Below are 24,157 nucleotides of genomic sequence, written 5' to 3'. Positions count from 1 at the left end.
AGAACACCTTGAATTTCAATGTAAACACCTTGAAGGGAAATGTTTCTAAAGATGAAACTCACAGCAATGACATCCTCTGTCCAGTTCTGGGCTCCTCAGCTCTAGAGGGACAGAGAACTTCTGGAGACAGTCCCGCGCAGGGCCACCAAGAAGATCAGGGGACTGGAGCATCTCTCATACCAGGAAAGGCTGCGGGAACTGGGGCTGTTTAGTCTAGAAAAGAGAAGACTGAGTAGGGATCTTATTAACAGTTACAAATATCTCTCTGTCTGTATTACTCATTTCATTACAGGGTCCTTATATTACATGCTGGAATTCTAACAGACGCCGGGTTTATTACACAGACCTCAAGACTACATCAGACTACCAGGAAAACAGCCTTTGTCCCCGTCTTATTTCATACGCACAACAACGGTCTTCAGGGAAAACTACAGGGATAGGAGGAAGGAGACTTGAGGTCTCTTGCCAGCTGTCTCATCCATGCTCCTCCTCCCCTCCAGCAAGTCTCTTGACCTCTTTGTGCATTCCTTACTGGTCTGGAAACACAAGCAATAACACTAAGCTGTTGCACTGGACAAATGTTGTGAGCCAAGGAGGAGGGGTGTGCTGCTGCACCTTGTGCTGACCAAGAAAGAAGGGCTGCTTGGGGATGTGGAGGTTGGAGGCAGCCTTGGCTGCAGTGACCATGAAATGGTGCAGTTCCAGCTGCTATGGAGAAGCAGCAGGATGCCAAACTGGCTTGCAAGCCTGGGCTTCGGCCAGCTGACTTGGGCCTCTTCAAAGACCTGCTTGGACAAATCTCCTGGGATAACGAGGCCGCTTTCTCTTCTTTGGCCTGAAAATGGCACCAGGGAAACGGTACTTTCCTCCTTGCATTCTGCGTGCCCAGGCACAAGTGCTGGTGTATTTCCATGTGCTGATGTCATTTATACTGTCTCGTTTCAATTACACTCAACTACCACTGACAACACATCAAGATGTGTTTCATTTTTCTCAGTGATTTGGAGACTGTGATCCTGAGCTTCTGCTCCCCCTTCACTCTGCCCTCGTGAGACGACATCTGGAATAGTGTCCAGTTGTTAGCATTACTGTATATGGAAAGTTAGAAGTAGTTAGGCTAAGGTCTGTATCGAGGCCTAGTGAGCAGTGTGGGATGTTGATGTAACCTAGCAGTCTGGGGAACTAGTGGGGCATGCTGAGCTTGTGCATTCTCGCTTAAACAAAGCAAAGAGATTAGTGAAGAATGCTGAACCTGAATCTTGTTTTTCTCAAAGAAATCGTTATCTGGAATGTTTACCTGTTTGTTATCTATGGAAATTTCTGGCTGTGGATTCAGATAAGCGTTGTCTCAAGTAACTACATGAAAGAGCACGACATAATCCTAAAGTCTAAGAAAACTGGTAAACATCACGGGGACCTGATGAAGTAATCATTTGTGGAAAGTATATAAACTCTGTGAAATTTTCTGTTAGTGGGGGCTCTGACTTTGGACACCAGTCCTCAGGTCCCTAGGGCCCTCAATAAAGCACCGCATGAAACGACCTCGGTTGTTTTGTGTTTTCCTTTGGGAACGGGCAGCACAGTTCTGGGCTCCTTAGTTCCAGAAGGACAGGGAGCTCCTGGAGACAGTTCAGCACAGGGCCACAGAGATGATGGAGTGGAGCATCTCCCTTGTGATGAAAGGCTGAGGGAGCTGGGGCTCTTGAGCTTGGAGGAGACTGAGCAGTGACCTCATTCATGTTGACAAAGCCATAAAGGCTGCGTGTGAGGAGGATAGAGCCAGGCTGTGCTCTAGGACAAGGGGCAATGGGTACAAGCTGGAACGTAAGAGCTTCCAAAGAAACACACCTCTTCAGTGTTCAGGTGAGGCCGCACTGGCAGGGGCTGCCCAGATGGGCTGTGGACTCTCCTCTGGAAACATTCCAAACTCATCTGGATCAGTTCCTGTGTGACCTACTCTAGGTGGTCCTGCTCTGGCAGGGGGGTTGCACTGGATGAGCTTTCCAGGTCCCTTCCAACCCTTAAAATGACGTGACTTACCTAGATCTTGTGAAATGTATTAATAGCCTTGTAAAAACTTCAAGCAAGGTACGTACAAAGAGTGTGATGGGGTAGCCAATGAACTGAGAGTGCTTCTTCACAATCTCCTTGATTCGCCGCTCTTCCAGGTATTCAGTCTGATCTTCCTTCAGATGCAGGATGACTTTTGTTCCAGGGCCCAAAGGTTCACCTAGAACGGTGTTGACGGCTTTAATTTGTGCAGCAGAAGCCTACACTTTGGAATGAATATTAAAGCAGATTTTCTTTGACTACGTCCTGCAGTATCTTTACTGGGAGAAGGGAAACTTCTGGGCACAGGAACAGCCTCACAGACACTTCCTCGGGCTGACCGTACCTAGAAGGTACTTCAGGCAAGTCTAAGAGATTTGAAACTCATTCATCTACTCACATGGTCTCTTTCAAGTTTCTGTAGATAAACTGTAGGAATCTACAGAAATATTGATATCTACAAGCTTTGAAAGCTTACTGTTCATTATGAAGCATTCCCTTTGGTACCAACAGCTACTCAAACAGGAATGGCATGAGAACAACTGGGCCTGGGCTTCACCTGACACATGACTAGTCCCAATTCCTTTCATTTTCAATGAATACATTAGGTATCCGAGTACCAAAAACCTTCTAGAAAGCATACTTGAGCAGAGACATTTCGTACTCACCATTATCAAGTCTGACAGTGAAAGATCCTCCAGCTGACCACTCCCAAGCGTCCTGCTCATCATCATTGTGCTTGGTGATCACTGGCACTTTTTCTGCAACCAAGTAGGCCGAGTAGAAAGCAACACCAAACCGCCCAATCATGGACATATCAGCTCCTGCCTGCAGTGCTTCCATCAAAGCCTTAGTACCACATTTGACAATAGTACCAAGGTTGTTGACCAGGTCAGCTTTGGTCATCCCTATGCCTGTATCCACAGTGGGCGATCGTGCTTGTTTGGAACCAAGTCAATTTTCAGGTCTTTTCCAGAATCCCACTTGCTTGGGTCTGTCAAGCTCTCGTACCTTATCTTGTCCAGAGCCTTTAAAAGAAGACGCAGGCTTTAGCATTGCCTGGTTTTTAACATTATAGCAGCTTTATTGACATGAATGAGGGCAGACCTTAAAGAACTTACCTCTGATCAGTTGGAAATCAGCTCCCTCAGAAAGATTTCCTGATTGGAATAGAAAGTGTTGATCATCAGAGACATCAACTGAGCAATCTCTGCCTGGAAGGCAAAGGTCTCCACCTCCTCCTCCATTGGTTGATCTTGAGTCTGCACAGCTTCCGCCATCTGCAACAAGAGAAGGAGTTCAAATCCCACCTCCAGCAGCTCTGGGCACATTATCTTCTTGCAGGCAGCAACAATGGCCTTACCAGATAAAGCTATTTAACTATGTGCTTGACTACACACAGGATCCTCTTTCTCCAGATGAGAGGACACAAGGATATCTTTGCTTTAGAATTAAAGCAAAACGAGGATTGATTTTTAGATACCAACCCACTCCTCTCCACCCTTCAGATGCTTCATGCAGAGCAACGTTGGAGACGTGAAGCGAGATCAGGAAGCAACAGGTTTTGCTGCCTTCCAAAGACACCTTGCAACTGTTTGCGCATGACGGGCACCTTATGCCTTGGCAATAAACGTGAAAGCCTTTGCTGGACAGAAAGACGTAGCCTTCCTTGGCAGCAGCAGCTTGCCTGTTCTTCCCAGTCACTCTCTGCGGGGGACTCTTTTCAGTCTTGCTACAGCACAAACACTGATGCTTTCTGATAGTGCCAGAGGATCAGAACTACCTTGCTCCTGCCTGAAAAATGCCAGCCTGCTCCCAGTCTGCAGAGCCAACAGGATGCAGCCAATGGAAGGCAGGAGCCTTGAACTCACAACATCCTGATGCTGACAGACAAGCAGCCAAAGCTCCCTGCACTAAGTGCCAAAGGAGAGAAGGCAACGAACGGCACGGCTTCACATCCATGAGATCCAGTGCAGCTTAGAAGGCACTTCTGGGGCTTGACAAGCCCACTCGGAAGGGCTCTGGCCCAAAGTCAGGAAAGTAGGGCTGCAAAGCACCACTTGGACAAGAAGCATCAGCCCACTGGCACTTCTCAGCAGCCAAGAAAGGCATATTTTGGAGCACTGTGGAGGCCACCCACTCGGCAATCCCATCCAAGCCCTCTCTACAAGATCAAGGTGCCTAAGTCACAAATCCAGTTCAAGGGTAGCTTTGAAAGCCGCAGCAGCCTTGCCTTGTGACGTGCTGTGTTTCTCCTACTTAACACCCAGAAACCACAGGTCAGACCCAATCCCTGCTACGGCCCTCCTTTAGCAATGGACACAGAGGGGACACTCCCAGGAAGGGGCCCTCTGCCCCTCCACAGCCCTCCTCTTCCTCCCACACCACGCTACCTTTCATCAAATCATAGCATTAGTTTGCTTGGAAAAGGCCTTGACCATCATCTAGTCCTAAGCTCACGCTGCCAAGCCAACACACACGGGAGCCAATCACAGTCGTCCGCGTGGACATTTGCATTCACCCCAGCGTGTGCTGCTGACATCACGCTGTCTCCTGCCATGTCCGTTAACCCCATTAGCATACCAACCGACACACGGCACTTGACTCTCAGCTGCAGAGCTCCTGGCGTCGTGACCTCCACACACTTGGACGGGGATCCTTAGCACCAAAGACAGCAGTTGCTCATCTCTGCCTGGCCAAGAAGAGAAGAAGTTCAGGAGGGTGAAGATGTGGCTTCAGAGACTTCTCAAGATCAACAAAGCAGCAGCAACACCTGCCTTTCCTCCTCCAGCAGCACCTGCCTTTCCGCCAGCTTTTCCCCCTGCACCAATGGCTTTTCCTGTACCACCAACGTTCACCTTTCCTCTTCCAGCACCTCCTGCCTTTCCTCCAGCAATGCCTGCAACAACGACTTGCCCCCCTGCACCGATGGCTGCCTTTCCCCTCCCTTTTCCTCCTACTGCACCATTTTTTCCTCCTCCCGCACCATTTTTTCCTCCTCCCGCAACTCTTCTTGCTCCTGCTGCAATGGCTTTTCCTCCAGCAGCTGACAGGGTGGAGCCAATGGAAGTGGATCCACCAAAGGATCAGGAGGAGCCCATGGAGGTGGATCCACCTCAGGATCGGGAAGAGCCCATGGAGGTCGATCCACCACAGTATGGGTCCCGGCATCACAAACGAATGCCAAGGCTCCTCTTTGCAACACCACGGAAATATTGATGTCAGAGTGCCACTCTAGTGTCAGAATCCATTGCAGCACAAGACCTTGGACCCTCCGCTTCGTGACCCTCTCTGCTTTACGACCCTCCCCACTTCCCGACTCCCCACTTCATGACTCTAAGGTAAACGACCCTCCCCACTTCCCCACTCCCCACTTTGGGACTCTAAGGTACATGACTCTCTCCACCACTCTCCGTTTCGCGACCCTCTTCACTATTTCAGCTTCATGACTGTCTCCACGACTCTCTCCACCACTCTCCGCTTCACGTCCCTCTCCACTTCACCACTCTGTGCTTCCCACCACCTGCACTTCACGACTCTCCAAGACTCTCTACACTTCACAAACTTCTCAACTTCACAACTCTCCACTTCACGACCATCTCCACTTCCAAGACTCGATGCTTCCGACCCTCTCCACGACCCTCCACCACTCACCACTTCAGGACCTTTTCCACGATCCTTCCAGTTTCACGACCCTCTCTACTTCACGACTCTCTGCTTCTCGACACTCTATAGTTCACAAACATCTCAAGGTCACGACTCTCTGCTTCATGACCCTTTCCACTTCAAGACTCTGCACTTCAGGCACCCTCCACAACTCTGCGCTTCATGACTCACCACTTCAAGACCCTCTCCAAGAGCCTTGCAGCTTTACAACTTTCTCCACTTCAAGACTGTCTCCACGACTCACGCTTAACGACCCTCTCCACTTCAAGACCCTCCAGTTGACGACCCCCTCCACGACCCTCTACACTTCACGACTCTCTCTACTATGTGACCCTCTCCACTTCAAGACTCCCCGCTTCAGGACTCCAGCTTCAGGACTCACCGCTTCAGGACTCCCCGCTTCACAAGGCTCTCTATGTTCATGACACTCTCCACGTCCCTCTCCACTTCAAGACTCTCTCCGCATCGCGACCCTCTCCCCTCTCCGCTTTGCCACTCTCTGGTACACGACCCTCTCCCCTTCATGACCCTCCCTCCCGTGTTCCAATAAATTATACCTTTGTAGCTCTAATAAATGTGGTCATGAATGAACACGGTCTGGGTGGGGAAATCTCAACAACCAATACACCACCAACTGTGCCCCTGGCAACAGGCCCTGTAAAAAGCAAGGGCTGCTCCTTGGGGGTGACTCACTGTGAAGAGGCATCGAGACACCCGTCCGTAGATGGGACAAGGAGTGGGGAAAGGTGTGGCCTGCCAGGGGCCAGGGAAACCCATCTGCTGGAGGGAGCCCCTGTGTTGCCTGTACACCAACGCACACAGCCTGGGGAGTGAGCAGGGGGAACTAGAGATGTGGCTGCAGAGATAGGGCGCCCATGATCTCACGCCAGTGACACGGACGTGCTGGGCCAGCTCACGGGGCTGGAGCACAGCCAGCCATGGCTACGTGCTGTTTAGGAAACACAGGCAACTGGGCCGAGGGGCTGGAGTTGTTCTCTAGGTGAGAGAGCAGTTAGAGCACATTGAGCTCTGCCTGGGTGGGGATGAGGGCTGGGGTGAGTGCTTCTGGGTGAAAACAAAGGGGCAGGCTAGTGTGGGTGATCCTACTATGGCACTTTACTCTAGGCCACCTGAGCAGGAAGAAGAAGTGCATCGGGCCTTCGAAGAAACGGCTCAGAGCTGCCTCACAATCATCATCCCCGGTCCTCACGGGGACCTCAACACCCCTGATATTTGCTGGCAAAGCCACTCAGCCAAGCACACACAGGCCAGGAGCTTCCTGCACAGTGCTCGTGACAACCAACTGTCACAAGTGGTCAAGGAGCCAAGGAGAAGGGGAAAGCTCCCTTCCAACCCCTACCATTCTATCATTCTATGATTTAACCCTAAGGAAAAACTAGTTCACTGTCAGGGTGACGGAGCACGGGCACAGGCTGCCCAGGGAGGGTGGGGAGTAGCCTTCTCTGGGGGGCTTCCCAACACACCTGGACATGTTCCTGTGTGACCTGATCTAGGTGGACCTGCTTTGCCATGGGAGGTTGGACTAGATCATCTCTAAAGGTCCCTTCTTGTTGCACACACACAATTATTTTAGTGAACCGCTTATCACCACCAGAAGTACTTGTTAAGCACCTAGTTAGTAAGAGACCAATCAGTTACCTCAGCACTTCAAATAACTCACACACCTATGGATTGTAAGCATTCCTTTGAATCACATAAGGATCAAACTGCAAGAGTTACATACCACCCTGATGGGGACGTGTTACCTTAGCCACAAGACCCTGGTCAACGTATTCCTTAGGTTACCTTGGCTGTTACCTTAACTACAAGACCCTGGTCAACGTATTCCTTAGGTTACCTTGGCTGTTACCTGAACTACAAGACCCTGGTCAACGTATTCCTTAGGTTACCTTGGCTGTTACCTTAACTACAAGACCCTGGTCAATGTATTCCTTAGGTTACCTTGGCTGTTACCTTAACTACAAGACCCTGGTCAATGTATTCCTTAGGTTACCTTGGCTGTTACCTGAACTACGAGACCCTGGTCAATGTATTCCTTAGGTTACCTTGGCTGTTACCTTAGTTGTTACTAAAACAAAGGGACTGATATCTTTCTTTGACCAATCACTGTGGTTTTGGAAATTTTGTGTTTGTTGGGAACCAATCAAGGTGAAGGGCTAAACTGACAGATGGACATTTTATGCATGCTTGTATTGGCAAATGTGATCCTTTTCTTTCAGCTCTGTAAAAACCCTGACAATGGTAACTAACAAGGAAGCACCTATGGAGGAGCTATCCCTCGTGTCTTCCCAGCGCTGCAGAATAAAGAAGTGCCTGCTTCTCTGCATTCCTGTGTAGGGAAGTTTTTCATGGATTGCAGATCCGTCAACAATCCAACCCCTACCATTCTATGATTCTAGGATTCTATTTGAAAACAAGGTTTTGCAACTGGTTGAATAACAAGACAAACAAACACAAACACACACAAGGAACAACATTAGCTAACGTCTTGGCTCTGTGTAGAGCTGGTTCTGGTCCCAGGGAAGGAGCTGTAATATTGGTCCTTATGCTAATGCTAAGTTGCTCAAAAATTTCCCTGTCTCTAAGTAAGACCCACCTCTGGGGCTGAGCCAATTGGGCACCCTCCACAACCCCTTTGTCAGAGGAAGAAAGTAGAGGAAGCTTATTTTTCTGGGAAGTGGAAGGAGTTGCATGAGGGACAAGTGTCTACGCAGACCCCAAGGTAAGTGAGAAGAGGAAGTGAATGATGGAATATTTCAAGTGAACATTTGGTGACGAGCACAGCTGAGAACCTGAGCACGCACAGTTCTATCTCAACTCACCTCAAAAGATGGTTGAGGTTACCAACACCACCAGCTGAGTCTTAAGAGGGCAAAACCCAGTGGTTTTTCCCGAGTGGTTTGGCACATCTAGAACACCTTGAATTTCAATGTAAACACCTTGAAGGGAAATGTTTCTAAAGATGAAACTCACAGCAATGACATCCTCTGTCCAGTTCTGGGCTCCTCAGCTCTAGAGGGACAGAGAACTTCTGGAGACAGTCCCGCGCAGGGCCACCAAGAAGATCAGGGGACTGGAGCATCTCTCATACCAGGAAAGGCTGCGGGAACTGGGGCTGTTTAGTCTAGAAAAGAGAAGACTGAGTAGGGATCTTATTAACAGTTACAAATATCTCTCTGTCTGTATTACTCATTTCATTACAGGGTCCTTATATTACATGCTGGAATTCTAACAGACTCCGGGTTTATTACACAGACCTCAAGACTACATCAGACTACCAGGAAAACAGCCTTTGTCCCCGTCTTATTTCATACGCACAACAACGGTCTTCAGGGAAAACTACAGGGATAGGAGGAAGGAGACTTGAGGTCTCTTGCCAGCTGTCTCATCCATGCTCCTCCTCCCCTCCAGCAAGTCTCTTGACCTCTTTGTGCATTCCTTACTGGTCTGGAAACACAAGCAATAACACTAAGCTGTTGCACTGGACAAATGTTGTGAGCCAAGGAGGAGGGGTGTGCTGCTGCACCTTGTGCTGACCAAGAAAGAAGGGCTGCTTGGGGATGTGGAGGTTGGAGGCAGCCTTGGCTGCAGTGACCATGAAATGGTGCAGTTCCAGCTGCTATGGAGAAGCAGCAGGATGCCAAACTGGCTTGCAAGCCTGGGCTTCGGCCAGCTGACTTGGGCCTCTTCAAAGACCTGCTTGGACAAATCTCCTGGGATAACGAGGCCGCTTTCTCTTCTTTGGCCTGAAAATGGCACCAGGGAAACGGTACTTTCCTCCTTGCATTCTGCGTGCCCAGGCACAAGTGCTGGTGTATTTCCATGTGCTGATGTCATTTATACTGTCTCGTTTCAATTACACTCAACTACCACTGACAACACATCAAGATGTGTTTCATTTTTCTCAGTGATTTGGAGACTGTGATCCTGAGCTTCTGCTCCCCCTTCACTCTGCCCTCGTGAGACGACATCTGGAATAGTGTCCAGTTGTTAGCATTACTGTATATGGAAAGTTAGAAGTAGTTAGGCTAAGGTCTGTATCGAGGCCTAGTGAGCAGTGTGGGATGTTGATGTAACCTAGCAGTCTGGGGAACTAGTGGGGCATGCTGAGCTTGTGCATTCTCGCTTAAACAAAGCAAAGAGATTAGTGAAGAATGCTGAACCTGAATCTTGTTTTTCTCAAAGAAATCGTTATCTGGAATGTTTACCTGTTTGTTATCTATGGAAATTTCTGGCTGTGGATTCAGATAAGCGTTGTCTCAAGTAACTACATGAAAGAGCACGACATAATCCTAAAGTCTAAGAAAACTGGTAAACATCACGGGGACCTGATGAAGTAATCATTTGTGGAAAGTATATAAACTCTGTGAAATTTTCTGTTAGTGGGGGCTCTGACTTTGGACACCAGTCCTCAGGTCCCCAGGGTCCTCAATAAAGCACCGCATGAAACGACCTCGGTTGTTTTGTGTTTTCCTTTGGGAACGGGCAGCACAGTTCTGGGCTCCTTAGTTCCAGAAGGACAGGGAGCTCCTGGAGACAGTTCAGCACAGGGCCACAGAGATGATGGAGTGGAGCATCTCCCTTGTGATGAAAGGCTGAGGGAGCTGGGGCTCTTGAGCTTGGAGGAGACTGAGCAGTGACCTCATTCATGTTGACAAAGCCATAAAGGCTGCGTGTGAGGAGGATAGAGCCAGGCTGTGCTCTAGGACAAGGGGCAATGGGTACAAGCTGGAACGTAAGAGCTTCCAAAGAAACACACCTCTTCAGTGTTCAGGTGAGGCCGCACTGGCAGGGGCTGCCCAGATGGGCTGTGGACTCTCCTCTGGAAACATTCCAAACTCATCTGGATCAGTTCCTGTGTGACCTACTCTAGGTGGTCCTGCTCTGGCAGGGGGGTTGCACTGGATGAGCTTTCCAGGTCCCTTCCAACCCTTAAAATGACGTGACTTACCTAGATCTTGTGAAATGTATTAATAGCCTTGTAAAAACTTCAAGCAAGGTACGTACAAAGAGTGTGATGGGGTAGCCAATGAACTGAGAGTGCTTCTTCACAATCTCCTTGATTCGCCGCTCTTCCAGGTATTCAGTCTGATCTTCCTTCAGATGCAGGATGACTTTTGTTCCAGGGCCCAAAGGTTCACCTAGAACGGTGTTGACGGCTTTAATTTGTGCAGCAGAAGCCTACACTTTGGAATGAATATTAAAGCAGATTTTCTTTGACTACGTCCTGCAGTATCTTTACTGGGAGAAGGGAAACTTCTGGGCACAGGAACAGCCTCACAGACACTTCCTCGGGCTGACCGTACCTAGAAGGTACTTCAGGCAAGTCTAAGAGATTTGAAACTCATTCATCTACTCACATGGTCTCTTTCAAGTTTCTGTAGATAAACTGTAGGAATCTACAGAAATATTGATATCTACAAGCTTTGAAAGCTTACTGTTCATTATGAAGCATTCCCTTTGGTACCAACAGCTACTCAAACAGGAATGGCATGAGAACAACTGGGCCTGGGCTTCACCTGACACATGACTAGTCCCAATTCCTTTCATTTTCAATGAATACATTAGGTATCCGAGTACCAAAAACCTTCTAGAAAGCATACTTGAGCAGAGACATTTCATACTCACCATTATCAAGTCTGACAGTGAAAGATCCTCCAGCTGACCACTCCCAAGCGTCCTGCTCATCATCATTGTGCTTGGTGATCACTGGCACTTTTTCTGCAACCAAGTAGGCCGAGTAGAAAGCAACACCAAACCGCCCAATCATGGACATATCAGCTCCTGCCTGCAGTGCTTCCATCAAAGCCTTAGTACCACATTTGACAATAGTACCAAGGTTGTTGACCAGGTCAGCTTTGGTCATCCCTATGCCTGTATCCACAGTGGGCGATCGTGCTTGTTTGGAACCAAGTCAATTTTCAGGTCTTTTCCAGAATCCCACTTGCTTGGGTCTGTCAAGCTCTCGTACCTTATCTTGTCCAGAGCCTTTAAAAGAAGACGCAGGCTTTAGCATTGCCTGGTTTTTAACATTATAGCAGCTTTATTGACATGAATGAGGGCAGACCTTAAAGAACTTACCTCTGATCAGTTGGAAATCAGCTCCCTCAGAAAGATTTCCTTATTGGAATAGAAAGTGTTGATCATCAGAGACATCAACTGAGCAATCTCTGCCTGGAAGGCAAAGGTCTCCACCTCCTCCTCCATTGGTTGATCTTGAGTCTGCACAGCTTCCGCCATCTGCAACAAGAGAAGGAGTTCAAATCCCACCTCCAGCAGCTCTGGGCACATTATCTTCTTGCAGGCAGCAACAATGGCCTTACCAGATAAAGCTATTTAACTATGTGCTTGACTACACACAGGATCCTCTTTCTCCAGATGAGAGGACACAAGGATATCTTTGCTTTAGAATTAAAGCAAAACGAGGATTGATTTTTAGATACCAACCCACTCCTCTCCACCCTTCAGATGCTTCATGCAGAGCAACGTTGGAGACGTGAAGCGAGATCAGGAAGCAACAGGTTTTGCTGCCTTCCAAAGACACCTTGCAACTGTTTGCGCATGACGGGCACCTTATGCCTTGGCAATAAACGTGAAAGCCTTTGCTGGACAGAAAGACGTAGCCTTCCTTGGCAGCAGCAGCTTGCCTGTTCTTCCCAGTCACTCTCTGCGGGGGACTCTTTTCAGTCTTGCTACAGCACAAACACTGATGCTTTCTGATAGTGCCAGAGGATCAGAACTACCTTGCTCCTGCCTGAAAAATGCCAGCCTGCTCCCAGTCTGCAGAGCCAACAGGATGCAGCCAATGGAAGGCAGGAGCCTTGAACTCACAACATCCTGATGCTGACAGACAAGCAGCCAAAGCTCCCTGCACTAAGTGCCAAAGGAGAGAAGGCAACGAACGGCACGGCTTCACATCCATGAGATCCAGTGCAGCTTAGAAGGCACTTCTGGGGCTTGACAAGCCCACTCGGAAGGGCTCTGGCCCAAAGTCAGGAAAGTAGGGCTGCAAAGCACCACTTGGACAAGAAGCATCAGCCCACTGGCACTTCTCAGCAGCCAAGAAAGGCATATTTTGGAGCACTGTGGAGGCCACCCACTCGGCAATCCCATCCAAGCCCTCTCTACAAGATCAAGGTGCCTAAGTCACAAATCCAGTTCAAGGGTAGCTTTGAAAGCCGCAGCAGCCTTGCCTTGTGACGTGCTGTGTTTCTCCTACTTAACACCCAGAAACCACAGGTCAGACCCAATCCCTGCTACGGCCCTCCTTTAGCAATGGACACAGAGGGGACACTCCCAGGAAGGGGCCCTCTGCCCCTCCACAGCCCTCCTCTTCCTCCCACACCACGCTACCTTTCATCAAATCATAGCATTAGTTTGCTTGGAAAAGGCCTTGACCATCATCTAGTCCTAAGCTCACGCTGCCAAGCCAACACACACGGGAGCCAATCACAGTCGTCCGCGTGGACATTTGCATTCACCCCAGCGTGTGCTGCTGACATCACGCTGTCTCCTGCCATGTCCGTTAACCCCATTAGCATACCAACCGACACACGGCACTTGACTCTCAGCTGCAGAGCTCCTGGCGTCGTGACCTCCACACACTTGGACGGGGATCCTTAGCACCAAAGACAGCAGTTGCTCATCTCTGCCTGGCCAAGAAGAGAAGAAGTTCAGGAGGGTGAAGATGTGGCTTCAGAGACTTCTCAAGATCAACAAAGCAGCAGCAACACCTGCCTTTCCTCCTCCAGCAGCACCTGCCTTTCCGCCAGCTTTTCCCCCTGCACCAATGGCTTTTCCTGTACCACCAACGTTCACCTTTCCTCTTCCAGCACCTCCTGCCTTTCCTCCAGCAATGCCTGCAACAACGACTTGCCCCCCTGCACCGATGGCTGCCTTTCCCCTCCCTTTTCCTCCTACTGCACCATTTTTTCCTCCTCCCGCACCATTTTTTCCTCCTCCCGCAACTCTTCTTGCTCCTGCTGCAATGGCTTTTCCTCCAGCAGCTGACAGGGTGGAGCCAATGGAAGTGGATCCACCAAAGGATCAGGAGGAGCCCATGGAGGTGGATCCACCTCAGGATCGGGAAGAGCCCATGGAGGTCGATCCACCACAGTATGGGTCCCGGCATCACAAACGAATGCCAAGGCTCCTCTTTGCAACACCACGGAAATATTGATGTCAGAGTGCCACTCTAGTGTCAGAATCCATTGCAGCACAAGACCTTGGACCCTCCGCTTCGTGACCCTCTCTGCTTTACGACCCTCCCCACTTCCCGACTCCCCACTTCATGACTCTAAGGTAAACGACCCTCCCCACTTCCCCACTCCCCACTTTGGGACTCTAAGGTACATGACTCTCTCCACCACTCTCCGTTTCGCGACCCTCTTCACTATTTCAGCTTCATGACTGTCTCCACGACTCTCTCCACCACTCTCCGCTTCACGTCCCTCTCCACTTCACCACTCTGTGCTTCCCACCACCTGCACTTCACGACTCTCCAAGACTCTCTACACTTCACAAACTTCTCAACTTCACAACTCTCCACTTCACGACCATCTCCACTTCCAAGACTCGATGCTTCCGACCCTCTCCACGACCCTCCACCACTCACCACTTCAGGACCTTTTCCACGATCCTTCCAGTTTCACGACCCTCTCTACTTCACGACTCTCTGCTTCTCGACACTCTATAGTTCACAAACATCTCAAGGTCACGACTCTCTGCTTCATGACCCTTTCCACTTCAAGACTCTGCACTTCAGGCACCCTCCACAACTCTGCGCTTCATGACTCACCACTTCAAGACCCTCTCCAAGAGCCTTGCAGCTTTACAACTTTCTCCACTTCAAGACTGTCTCCACGACTCACGCTTAACGACCCTCTCCACTTCAAGACCCTCCAGTTCACGACCCCCTCCACGACCCTCTACACTTCACGACTCTCTCTACTATGTGACCCTCTCCACTTCAAGACTCCCCGCTTCAGGACTCCAGATTCAGGACTCACCGCTTCAGGACTCCAGCTTCAGGACTCCAGCTTCAGGACTCCAGCTTCAGGACTCCCCGCTTCACAAGGCTCTCTATGTTCATGACACTCTCCACGTCCCTCTCCACTTCAAGACTCTCTCCGCATCGCGACCCTCTCCCCTCTCCGCTTTGCCACTCTCTGGTACACGACCCTCTCCCCTTCGTGACCCTCCCTCCCGTGTTCCAATAAATTATACCTTTGTAGCTCTAATAAATGTGGTCATGAATGAACACGGTCTGGGTGGGGAAATCTCAACAACCAATACACCACCAACTGTGCCCCTGGCAACAGGCCCTGTAAAAAGCAAGGGCTGCTCCTTGGGGGTGACTCACTGTGAAGAGGCATCGAGACACCCGTCCGTAGATGGGACAAGGAGTGGGGAAAGGTGTGGCCTGCCAGGGGCCAGGGAAACCCATCTGCTGGAGGGAGCCCCTGTGTTGCCTGTACACCAACGCACACAGCCTGGGGAGTGAGCAGGGGGAACTAGAGATGTGGCTGCAGAGATAGGGCGCCCATGATCTCACGCCAGTGACACGGATGTGCTGGGCCAGCTCACGGGGCTGGAGCACAGCCAGCCATGGCTACGTGCTGTTTAGGAAACATAGGCAACTGGGCCGAGGGGCTGGAGTTGTTCTCTAGGTGAGAGAGCAGTTAGAGCACATTGAGCTCTGCCTGGGTGGGGATGAGGGCTGGGGTGAGTGCTTCTGGGTGAAAACAAAGGGGCAGGCTAGTGTGGGTGATCCTACTATGGCACTTTACTCTAGGCCACCTGAGCAGGAAGAAGAAGTGCATCGGGCCTTCGAAGAAACGGCTCAGAGCTGCCTCACAATCATCATCCCCGGTCCTCACGGGGACCTCAACACCCCTGATATTTGCTGGCAAAGCCACTCAGCCAAGCACACACAGGCCAGGAGCTTCCTGCACAGTGCTCGTGACAACCAACTGTCACAAGTGGTCAAGGAGCCAAGGAGAAGGGGAAAGCTCCCTTCCAACCCCTACCATTCTATCATTCTATGATTTAACCCTAAGGAAAAACTAGTTCACTGTCAGGGTGACGGAGCACGGGCACAGGCTGCCCAGGGAGGGTGGGGAGTAGCCTTCTCTGGGGGGCTTCCCAACACACCTGGACATGTTCCTGTGTGACCTGATCTAGGTGGACCTGCTTTGCCATGGGAGGTTGGACTAGATCATCTCTAAAGGTCCCTTCTTGTTGCACACACACAATTATTTTAGTGAACCGCTTATCACCACCAGAAGTACTTGTTAAGCACCTAGTTAGTAAGAGACCAATCAGTTACCTCAGCACTTCAAATAACTCACACACCTATGGATTGTAAGCATTCCTTTGAATCACATAAGGATCAAACTGCAAGAGTTACATACCACCCTGATGGGGACGTGTTACCTTAGCCACAAGACCCTGGTCAACGTATTCCTTAGGTTACCTTGGCTGTTACCTTAACTACAAGACCCTGGTCAACGTATTCCTTAGGTTACCTTGGCTGTTACCTGAACTACAAGACCCTGGTCAACGTATTCCTTAGGTTACCTTGGCTGTTACCTTAACTACAAGACCCTGGTCAATGTATTCCTTAGGTTACCTTGGCTGTTACCTTAACTACAAGACCCTGGTCAATGTATTCCTTAGGTTACCTTGGCTGTTACCTGAACTACGAGACCCTGGTCAATGTATTCCTTAGGTTACCTTGGCTGTTACCTTAGTTGTTACTAAAACAAAGGGACTGATATCTTTCTTTGACCAATCACTGTGGTTTTGGAAATTTTGTGTTTGTTGGGAACCAATCAAGGTGAAGGGCTAAACTGACAGATGGACATTTTATGCATGCTTGTATTGGCAAATGTGATCCTTTTCTTTCAGCTCTGTAAAAACCCTGACAATGGTAACTAACAAGGAAGCACCTATGGAGGAGCTATCCCTCGTGTCTTCCCAGCGCTGCAGAATAAAGAAGTGCCTGCTTCTCTGCATTCCTGTGTAGGGAAGTTTTTCATGGATTGCAGATCCGTCAACAATCCAACCCCTACCATTCTATGATTCTAGGATTCTATTTGAAAACAAGGTTTTGCAACTGGTTGAATAACAAGACAAACAAACACAAACACACACAAGGAACAACATTAGCTAACGTCTTGGCTCTGTGTAGAGCTGGTTCTGGTCCCAGGGAAGGAGCTGTAATATTGGTCCTTATGCTAATGCTAAGTTGCTCAAAAATTTCCCTGTCTCTAAGTAAGACCCACCTCTGGGGCTGAGCCAATTGGGCACCCTCCACAACCCCTTTGTCAGAGGAAGAAAGTAGAGGAAGCTTATTTTTCTGGGAAGTGGAAGGAGTTGCATGAGGGACAAGTGTCTACGCAGACCCCAAGGTAAGTGAGAAGAGGAAGTGAATGATGGAATATTTCAAGTGAACATTTGGTGACGAGCACAGCTGAGAACCTGAGCACGCACAGTTCTATCTCAACTCACCTCAAAAGATGGTTGAGGTTACCAACACCACCAGCTGAGTCTTAAGAGGGCAAAACCCAGTGGTTTTTCCCGAGTGGTTTGGCACATCTAGAACACCTTGAATTTCAATGTAAACACCTTGAAGGGAAATGTTTCTAAAGATGAAACTCACAGCAATGACATCCTCTGTCCAGTTCTGGGCTCCTCAGCTCTAGAGGGACAGAGAACTTCTGGAGACAGTCCCGCGCAGGGCCACCAAGAAGATCAGGGGACTGGAGCATCTCTCATACCAGGAAAGGCTGCGGGAACTGGGGCTGTTTAGTCTAGAAAAGAGAAGACTGAGTAGGGATCTTATTAACAGTTACAAATATCTCTCTGTCTGTATTACTCATTTCATTACAGGGTCCTTATATTACATGCTGGAATTCTAACAGACGCCGGGTTTATTACACAGACCTCAAGACTACATCAGACTACCAGGAAAACAGCCTTTGTCCCCGTCTTATTTCATACGCACAACAACGGTCTTCAGGGAAAACTACAGGGATAGGAGGAAGGAGACTTGAGGTCTCTTGCCAGCTGTCTCATCCATGCTCCTCCTCCCCTCCAGCAAGTCTCTTGACCTCTTTGTGCATTCCTTACTGGTCTGGAAACACAAGCAATAACACTAAGCTGTTGCACTGGACAAATGTTGTGAGCCAAGGAGGAGGGGTGTGCTGCTGCACCTTGTGCTGACCAAGAAAGAAGGGCTGCTTGGGGATGTGGAGGTTGGAGGCAGCCTTGGCTGCAGTGACCATGAAATGGTGCAGTTCCAGCTGCTATGGAGAAGCAGCAGGATGCCAAACTGGCTTGCAAGCCTGGGCTTCGGCCAGCTGACTTGGGCCTCTTCAAAGACCTGCTTGGACAAATCTCCTGGGATAACGAGGCCGCTTTCTCTTCTTTGGCCTGAAAATGGCACCAGGGAAACGGTACTTTCCTCCTTGCATTCTGCGTGCCCAGGCACAAGTGCTGGTGTATTTCCATGTGCTGATGTAATTTATACTGTCTCGTTTCAATTACACTCAACTACCACTGACAACACATCAAGATGTGTTTCATTTTTCTCAGTGATTTGGAGACTGTGATCCTGAGCTTCTGCTCCCCCTTCACTCTGCCCTCGTGAGACGACATCTGGAATAGTGTCCAGTTGTTAGCATTACTGTATATGGAAAGTTAGAAGTAGTTAGGCTAAGGTCTGTATCGAGGCCTAGTGAGCAGTGTGGGATGTTGATGTAACCTAGCAGTCTGGGGAACTAGTGGGGCATGCTGAGCTTGTGCATTCTCGCTTAAACAAAGCAAAGAGATTAGTGAAGAATGCTGAACCTGAATCTTGTTTTTCTCAAAGAAATCGTTATCTGGAATGTTTACCTGTTTGTTATCTATGGAAATTTCTGGCTGTGGATTCAGATAAGCGTTGTCTCAAGTAACTACATGAAAGAGCACGACATAATCCTAAAGTCTAAGAAAACTGGTAAACATCACGGGGACCTGATGAAGTAATCATTTGTGGAAAGTATATAAACTCTGTGAAATTTTCTGTTAGTGGGGGCTCTGACTTTGGACACCAGTCCTCAGGTCCCTAGGGCCCTCAATAAAGCACCACATGAAACGACCTCGGTTGTTTTGTGTTTTCCTTTGGGAACGGGCAGCACAGTTCTGGGCTCCTTAGTTCCAGAAGGACAGGGAGCTCCTGGAGACAGTTCAGCACAGGGCCACAGAGATGATGGAGTGGAGCATCTCCCTTGTGATGAAAGGCTGAGGGAGCTGGGGCTCTTGAGCTTGGAGGAGACTGAGCAGTGACCTCATTCATGTTGACAAAGCCATAAAGGCTGCGTGTGAGGAGGATAGAGCCAGGCTGTGCTCTAGGACAAGGGGCAATGGGTACAAGCTGGAACGTAAGAGCTTCCAAAGAAACACACCTCTTCAGTGTTCAGGTGAGGCCGCACTGGCAGGGGCTGCCCAGATGGGCTGTGGACTCTCCTCTGGAAACATTCCAAACTCATCTGGATCAGTTCCTGTGTGACCTACTCTAGGTGGTCCTGCTCTGGCAGGGGGGTTGCACTGGATGAGCTTTCCAGGTCCCTTCCAACCCTTAAAATGACGTGACTTACCTAGATCTTGTGAAATGTATTAATAGCCTTGTAAAAACTTCAAGCAAGGTACGTACAAAGAGTGTGATGGGGTAGCCAATGAACTGAGAGTGCTTCTTCACAATCTCCTTGATTCGCCGCTCTTCCAGGTATTCAGTCTGATCTTCCTTCAGATGCAGGATGACTTTTGTTCCAGGGCCCAAAGGTTCACCTAGAACGGTGTTGACGGCTTTAATTTGTGCAGCAGAAGCCTACACTTTGGAATGAATATTAAAGCAGATTTTCTTTGACTACGTCCTGCAGTATCTTTACTGGGAGAAGGGAAACTTCTGGGCACAGGAACAGCCTCACAGACACTTCCTCGGGCTGACCGTACCTAGAAGGTACTTCAGGCAAGTCTAAGAGATTTGAAACTCATTCATCTACTCACATGGTCTCTTTCAAGTTTCTGTAGATAAACTGTAGGAATCTACAGAAATATTGATATCTACAAGCTTTGAAAGCTTACTGTTCATTATGAAGCATTCCCTTTGGTACCAACAGCTACTCAAACAGGAATGGCATGAGAACAACTGGGCCTGGGCTTCACCTGACACATGACTAGTCCCAATTCCTTTCATTTTCAATGAATACATTAGGTATCCGAGTACCAAAAACCTTCTAGAAAGCATACTTGAGCAGAGACATTTCATACTCACCATTATCAAGTCTGACAGTGAAAGATCCTCCAGCTGACCACTCCCAAGCGTCCTGCTCATCATCATTGTGCTTGGTGATCACTGGCACTTTTTCTGCAACCAAGTAGGCCGAGTAGAAAGCAACACCAAACCGCCCAATCATGGACATATCAGCTCCTGCCTGCAGTGCTTCCATCAAAGCCTTAGTACCACATTTGACAATAGTACCAAGGTTGTTGACCAGGTCAGCTTTGGTCATCCCTATGCCTGTATCCACAGTGGGCGATCGTGCTTGTTTGGAACCAAGTCAATTTTCAGGTCTTTTCCAGAATCCCACTTGCTTGGGTCTGTCAAGCTCTCGTACCTTATCTTGTCCAGAGCCTTTAAAAGAAGACGCAGGCTTTAGCATTGCCTGGTTTTTAACATTATAGCAGCTTTATTGACATGAATGAGGGCAGACCTTAAAGAACTTACCTCTGATCAGTTGGAAATCAGCTCCCTCAGAAAGATTTCCTTATTGGAATAGAAAGTGTTGATCATCAGAGACATCAACTGAGCAATCTCTGCCTGGAAGGCAAAGGTCTCCACCTCCTCCTCCATTGGTTGATCTTGAGTCTGCACAGCTTCCGCCATCTGCAACAAGAGAAGGAGTTCAAATCCCACCTCCAGCAGCTCTGGGCACATTATCTTCTTGCAGGCAGCAACAATGGCCTTACCAGATAAAGCTATTTAACTATGTGCTTGACTACACACAGGATCCTCTTTCTCCAGATGAGAGGACACAAGGATATCTTTGCTTTAGAATTAAAGCAAAACGAGGATTGATTTTTAGATACCAACCCACTCCTCTCCACCCTTCAGATGCTTCATGCAGAGCAACGTTGGAGACGTGAAGCGAGATCAGGAAGCAACAGGTTTTGCTGCCTTCCAAAGACACCTTGCAACTGTTTGCGCATGACGGGCACCTTATGCCTTGGCAATAAACGTGAAAGCCTTTGCTGGACAGAAAGACGTAGCCTTCCTTGGCAGCAGCAGCTTGCCTGTTCTTCCCAGTCACTCTCTGCGGGGGACTCTTTTCAGTCTTGCTACAGCACAAACACTGATGCTTTCTGATAGTGCCAGAGGATCAGAACTACCTTGCTCCTGCCTGAAAAATGCCAGCCTGCTCCCAGTCTGCAGAGCCAACAGGATGCAGCCAATGGAAGGCAGGAGCCTTGAACTCACAACATCCTGATGCTGACAGACAAGCAGCCAAAGCTCCCTGCACTAAGTGCCAAAGGAGAGAAGGCAACGAACGGCACGGCTTCACATCCATGAGATCCAGTGCAGCTTAGAAGGCACTTCTGGGGCTTGACAAGCCCACTCGGAAGGGCTCTGGCCCAAAGTCAGGAAAGTAGGGCTGCAAAGCACCACTTGGACAAGAAGCATCAGCCCACTGGCACTTCTCAGCAGCCAAGAAAGGCATATTTTGGAGCACTGTGGAGGCCACCCACTCGGCAATCCCATCCAAGCCCTCTCTACAAGATCAAGGTGCCTAAGTCACAAATCCAGTTCAAGGGTAGCTTTGAAAGCCGCAGCAGCCTTGCCTTGTGACGTGCTGTGTTTCTCCTACTTAACACCCAGAAACCACAGGTCAGACCCAATCCCTGCTACGGCCCTCCTTTAGCAATGGACACAGAGGGGACACTCCCAGGAAGGGGCCCTCTGCCCCTCCACAGCCCTCCTCTTCCTCCCACACCACGCTACCTTTCATCAAATCATAGCATTAGTTTGCTTGGAAAAGGCCTTGACCATCATCTAGTCCTAAGCTCACGCTGCCAAGCCAACACACACGGGAGCCAATCACAGTCGTCCGCGTGGACATTTGCATTCACCCCAGCGTGTGCTGCTGACATCACGCTGTCTCCTGCCATGTCCGTTAACCCCATTAGCATACCAACCGACACACGGCACTTGACTCTCAGCTGCAGAGCTCCTGGCGTCGTGACCTCCACACACTTGGACGGGGATCCTTAGCACCAAAGACAGCAGTTGCTCATCTCTGCCTGGCCAAGAAGAGAAGAAGTTCAGGAGGGTGAAGATGTGGCTTCAGAGACTTCTCAAGATCAACAAAGCAGCAGCAACACCTGCCTTTCCTCCTCCAGCAGCACCTGCCTTTCCGCCAGCTTTTCCCCCTGCACCAATGGCTTTTCCTGTACCACCAACGTTCACCTTTCCTCTTCCAGCACCTCCTGCCTTTCCTCCAGCAATGCCTGCAACAACGACTTGCCCCCCTGCACCGATGGCTGCCTTTCCCCTCCCTTTTCCTCCTACTGCACCATTTTTTCCTCCTCCCGCACCATTTTTTCCTCCTCCCGCAACTCTTCTTGCTCCTGCTGCAATGGCTTTTCCTCCAGCAGCTGACAGGGTGGAGCCAATGGAAGTGGATCCACCAAAGGATCAGGAGGAGCCCATGGAGGTGGATCCACCTCAGGATCGGGAAGAGCCCATGGAGGTCGATCCACCACAGTATGGGTCCCGGCATCACAAACGAATGCCAAGGCTCCTCTTTGCAACACCACGGAAATATTGATGTCAGAGTGCCACTCTAGTGTCAGAATCCATTGCAGCACAAGACCTTGGACCCTCCGCTTCGTGACCCTCTCTGCTTTACGACCCTCCCCACTTCCCGACTCCCCACTTCATGACTCTAAGGTAAACGACCCTCCCCACTTCCCCACTCCCCACTTTGGGACTCTAAGGTACATGACTCTCTCCACCACTCTCCGTTTCACGACCCTCTTCACTATTTCAGCTTCATGACTGTCTCCACGACTCTCTCCACCACTCTCCGCTTCACGTCCCTCTCCACTTCACCACTCTGTGCTTCCCACCACCTGCACTTCACGACTCTCCAAGACTCTCTACACTTCACAAACTTCTCAACTTCACAACTCTCCACTTCACGACCCTCTCCACTTCCAAGACTCGATGCTTCCGACCCTCTCCACGACCCTCCACCACTCACCACTTCAGGACCTTTTCCACGATCCTTCCAGTTTCACGACCCTCTCTACTTCACGACTCTCTGCTTCTCGACACTCTATAGTTCACAAACATCTCAAGGTCACGACTCTCTGCTTCATGACCCTTTCCACTTCAAGACTCTGCACTTCAGGCACCCTCCACAACTCTGCGCTTCATGACTCACCACTTCAAGACCCTCTCCAAGAGCCTTGCAGCTTTACAACTTTCTCCACTTCAAGACTGTCTCCACGACTCACGCTTAACGACCCTCTCCACTTCAAGACCCTCCAGTTCACGACCCCCTCCACGACCCTCTACACTTCACGACTCTCTCTACTATGTGACCCTCTCCACTTCAAGACTCCCCGCTTCAGGACTCCAGCTTCAGGACTCCAGCTTCAGGACTCCAGCTTCAGGACTCCCCGCTTCACAAGGCTCTCTATGTTCATGACACTCTCCACGTCCCTCTCCACTTCAAGACTCTCTCCGCATCGCGACCCTCTCCCCTCTCCGCTTTGCCACTCTCTGGTACACGACCCTCTCCCCTTCGTGACCTTCCCTCCCGTGTTCCAATAAATTATACCTTTGTAGCTCTAATAAATGTGGTCATGAATGAACACGGTCTGGGTGGGCAAATCTCAACAACCAATACACCATCAACTGTGCCCCTGGCAACAGGCCCTGTAAAAAGCAAGGGCTGCTCCTTGGGGGTGACTCACTGTGAAAAGGCATCGAGACACCCGTCCGTAGATGGGACAAGGAGTAGGGAAAGGTGTGGCCTGCCAGGGGCCAGGGAAACCCATCTGCTGGAGGGAGCCCCTGTGTTGCCTGTACACCAACGCACACAGCCTGGGGAGTGTGCCCATTTCCTTCGGGAATGGGCAGCAACAGGGACCCCCCAACATTCCCCACTCACCCCGTGGCGATGGGAGGGATCCAGCTGACCCCTCCATGCACCCCCATGATGGGACCCCAAGTGCCTCACTAAGAAGGTCACGCATAGCCCCCCACCCCCCATCTCAGGACCCCTTTGGGGGGCGTTTTTATCCCCCCAGCACCAATCCCCCTCCCCCTCAGCACCCAAACCCCCTCTCAGCACCCAGAGCCCACCCCCAGCAC

General features: G+C 49.8%; 3 pseudogenes; all 3 read right to left on the bottom strand.

Annotated features, from left to right (window-relative positions):
* Positions 1–2,099: 2,099 nt before the first annotated feature.
* Positions 2,100–3,329, bottom strand: LOC133628009 (heat shock protein HSP 90-alpha A2-like; annotated as a pseudogene).
* Positions 3,330–10,746: 7,417 nt separating this feature from the next.
* Positions 10,747–11,976, bottom strand: LOC133628007 (heat shock protein HSP 90-alpha A2-like; annotated as a pseudogene).
* Positions 11,977–19,435: 7,459 nt separating this feature from the next.
* Positions 19,436–20,665, bottom strand: LOC133628008 (heat shock protein HSP 90-alpha A2-like; annotated as a pseudogene).
* Positions 20,666–24,157: the final 3,492 nt, after the last annotated feature.

This window comes from Colius striatus, chromosome 26 (assembly GCF_028858725.1).
Source record: "Colius striatus isolate bColStr4 chromosome 26, bColStr4.1.hap1, whole genome shotgun sequence".
NCBI classification, from domain to species: Eukaryota; Metazoa; Chordata; class Aves; order Coliiformes; family Coliidae; genus Colius; species Colius striatus.
Note: the sequence above shows the minus strand (reverse complement) of the source record. Positions and strands in the feature narration are given on the sequence as shown.